This window comes from Mus pahari, chromosome 12 (assembly GCF_900095145.1).
Source record: "Mus pahari chromosome 12, PAHARI_EIJ_v1.1, whole genome shotgun sequence".
NCBI classification, from domain to species: Eukaryota; Metazoa; Chordata; class Mammalia; order Rodentia; family Muridae; genus Mus; species Mus pahari.
The window spans coordinates 49,453,038-49,457,282 of record NC_034601.1 but is presented as its reverse complement, the minus strand read 5'-3'; positions in this window follow the sequence as shown (position 1 = coordinate 49,457,282).

The window sequence follows — 4,245 nt, the reverse complement described above, 5'->3', positions numbered from 1 at the left end:
ACATGGCAGCATCCAGGCATGCATGGTGCAGGAAGAGCTGAGAGTTCTACATCTTCATCTGAAGGCTGCCAGCAGAATACTGGATCCCAGACAGCTAGGATGAAGGTCTTATAGCCCACACTCACAAGGCCACACCTACTCCAACAAGGCCACACCTCCAAACAGTGCCACTCTCTGGGCCAAGCTCATACAAACCATCACAACATGCTAAGCAAGTGCTCTATCTAGGAGTTTGTTTCCCTGTTCTTTTTAAGTTTTATTTTGCAACACGTTCTCACTAGTTTGCCCAGGCTGGCCTCCAACATCCTTGATCTACCTCATTTATCATCCTCCGGCCTCTGCCTCTTGATCACAGGCCTGCACCATCGGCTGCCTTCATAGATTTAATATGGGTATTTAAAAAATTCCAAATTCTTTCTTTCTTTCTTTCTTTCTTTCTTTCTTTCTTTCTTTCTTTCTTTCTTTCTTTCTTTCTTTCTTTCTTTCTTTGATTTTTCGAGACAGGGTTTCTCTGTATAGCCCTGGCTGTCCTGGAACTCACTTTGTAGACCAGGCTGGCCTCGAACTCAGAAATCAGCCTGCCTCTGCCTCCTGAGTGCTGGGATTAAAGGCGTGCGCCACCACGCCCCGCCAATTCCAAATTCTTAAAGAATCATTAAATCAGCTTTGCTTTGGTGGGTTGGTGATTTACGTTGAAGGAGGATAAAGGTTCAATACTACAGTCTCCTTTACCCGAGTTCTAGCAAGAAGGAAACTTGTCCTTCACTGTGATCTGGAAATTAATATAACGGCATCAACTGAGAACATCTTAGAAGAAATTTTATCCCTTCCCCAGACCGAGTGAATCCTAACTGCATTTTAAAAATGATTTCTGGGTGGTTTGTGCTCACATTAGTTTTAAATAAACACCATCACTGGAAACATTTGGCAAAGCATCTTTTCTCTAACAGGGGAATTGTTAATTGACTGACTAGTCTCCACTTTTGGAATGACATCCTCTCCTTCCAGACAATTACTGGCTTCCTGGATCCTGACTACCACAGAGGCTTTGTTGAAACAGAGCTGATCGGAGATCCCCTAAACAGCCTGCCAGAGAAGATGACAGATGCCAAGTCGGGAGATAGATGACACGGACGACTATTGGGCACATCACTCTGTCAATAACATGTTGTCAATCTGAAGTCTGCACTTAAGCATTTGTGTGTTTATACATGTTTGTATATGCATTCATGTTTGTGTGTGTACGCATGGACACGGGCAGGTCTGAGACAGCCTTGAGTCTCTGTCTGAGCTTGGCCTTTTTTCTTCGTGGAAGACTCTCACTGGCTTGGAACTTGCCATCTAGGTTAGGGTGGCCGGCAAGACCTTTAGGATTCTCCTGTCTTAGTTTCCCCACCTAGCATCAGGATTACAAGCGAGTGCTGCCGCGCCTGGCTTCTTATACTGGTTCTGGGGATCAAATGTAGGTCTTCATCTTTGCATGGCAGTGCTTCGTAGACAGAGCCAGATCCCCAGCCCTATTTCATTATTTTGTTACTCTATTGAATATTCTTCCTGCCATCACTGTTGGCTTACCACGAAATGGTGTTGAGCTAATTGAAAAAACACTCAATAGTAAAGCTTACCCATGGTGTTTTCATTACTCGGCCCTTGGGGACTGCGGGTCTATTGACTTGGAAAATTGAGACCAACTTGAAAAACAAGTAACAAAAAGAGAATACTTCAAAGCAACATATCCTGAAAACAGTTGCCCCCCCCCCTTAAAAACAAAAAACAAAAACCAAAAGTCTTTCTACCATATCCCTGGTTATTCTAGAACTCACTATGTAGACCAGACTATCCTCAAACTCACAGACATCCACCTGCCTCTGCTTCCCAAGTGTGGGGAATAAAGGCATTGCTTTTAAAATGGAGGTAGGGTTTTCTCAGCCCTGTGCACTTACTGGAGTTGGAATGTAGCTACAAAGCAGGGCTATGGCAAATTCGTGGTGTTCATGTCTAATAGCAATAGCCCACAGGTGATAGTGTCTTAGGATCCCCAAAAAGGAGTTTGTTGGTGCATCTCAAGCTTCAATATGCAGACAACTAGACCTTGGGGGTCTAGTTGAAATGAGAACATGGTTTAGTGTTTATCAGTAGCCCCAGTGTGGAGCCTGATTTTGACTTTCTCCCAAGTTTGGCTCCTAGCACCCACATGGCAGCTCACCACCATCTGTAACTGCAGATCCAGGGAATCGGATGCCCACTTCTGGCTTCTTCCGACAGTAGCTTGCACATAGTGTGCGTGTGTGCATACAGGTAGGCAAACACTCGTACACACAAAATAAAAATAAATTTGAGGTTGGGGGTTGAGATTAAGGTTGAAGCGGAATACCTGACATATCTTAAAAGAGAAAAGCTGCCAGGTAGTGGACACACCCGAGTGGGGCACCTCCTTAGGAACTGTTCGTCAGGAAGGCCACAAGAGATCTCCCAAACAACACAAGAATTTGCCTTTACTCTTGATTAGCCACCAGAATTAGATAGTAAAATTATATTGTTCAAGATATCACTCACTTTGGTTGTGAGATATAGAGAGATCAAGTTGAGACTGAGGCTGGAGGCTTCCTTCCTGCTGGCCAGCTTTCACAGGTTCAGAAGATGCTACTATGCAGGCTACTAGGGGAGAAAAAGAATCAACAATCTTACTCGGCTTTGAACCCTGCAATCTATGGGACCGAACTACCAGGCAAGATGCTCTTATTTGTGCAATAATGGCACTACTCCTGTGACAGAACTCTTGTTCTTTGATTGGATTTAAGGTCCACGCCACAGGGAGTCAACACCTGGTAATGTTAAACTGTTCAAAAAAAAAAAAAAATCCATGTTGGGGGAGGTTACAGGTTTGTGTGTGTGTGTGTGTGTGTGTGTGTGTGTGTGTGTGTGTGTGTGTGTGTACAGTTGTTTTGTTAAATTGACATAGCATCAAACTGTCTTTCAAATGTTTATGTTTCAATCTTTAGACAAATGCTATTCTCAGCCTAACTCAGAGAGGCCTCTCTTCCCAGTGAACAGTGGTGAATACAGAGACTCAGGGGTGCACAAGCTGTGAGAATAAGTGACAGGTGATTGCTCAGCCCTCAGCAGGAGGAGGTGGCTTTGTGTATAACCACAAATGGGTGACCAGTCTCTGAATTAAAGACTAGAAGAGTCCCTGCTCCAGATAATTCTGAATGAACGCTCTTCTCTTTCATGTAGAGCCAGAAAAGTGAGTTTACTCCTGTTTCCGTGGTGATCGGTGTAGAGAAAGAATATTCTAAACAATGAGACTACCTTGTGAGAGGCACTGCTGTTAGTCACCGAAATGTGAGTCACTGTTAACTGATCATCCTTATTACAAAATAAGCCTAGTCCAGGTGAGGCTGATCTCTCAAAGAAGGAAAACCCAGCATGGGGCTGCCACAGACTGGACCTCACTTTGGGTCCCCGATCTGTGGGGAACAGGTCTCTTGGTTGCAGGTAAGCGAGGATTCGGCGGATGAGTGACAGACAGTCCACATGAGAGATGGTGTAAAACTGCATGCATTCTCGTAAAGTGAACACCAGTGTTATAAAGTACAGAGAACAAAGGGGTAGGATGTCACAGTAGGCAAAGTACATTGAAGTTACTTGACACAAAACAGAGGAATGACTTCAACAGGACTTACAGGAGCCAGGTATGTTTACAGTTAAGATAAAGCAGTTCTGCCTAGGGTCAGCTAAAGACAGGTAAGGATTTCACACCCTAGTCACANTTTGTGCTACTCCTTTGAGCCTTGTGAAAGCTAGCACCAGGGGGTTCTGCACTAGCAGACCTTCTCATGAATAATGCAATACCACAACCCCCCTATTTCCTAGGTCTTGGTAAATACTTGCATATGAAAGTAACCTTTTCACTGAATTCTGAGCCCCTAGCTTTAAGGAATTTTCAGTACTTTGGAACACTGGCTTTAAGGAATTTTTAGAACTTTGGAACACTAGTGGAAACTTCACCTTTTGTGTAAATTCAATCTTTAAAGGCATTAATAATATTGAAAGAGAGCATATATCATACTAGCATGTGGATAGGGATCGTGTATATAGATTATTGGAAATGCCAGGACTCCAGGAGGCTGAATCTCCTTGAAATTCTTTTCCTCAGGACTCGTTCCAGGTTTTCAGGCCTGTTGTGAATCACCACTAGAGTGGGCGTGGCATTTCCCCCTACATTTTTTATTTTTCAGCCTA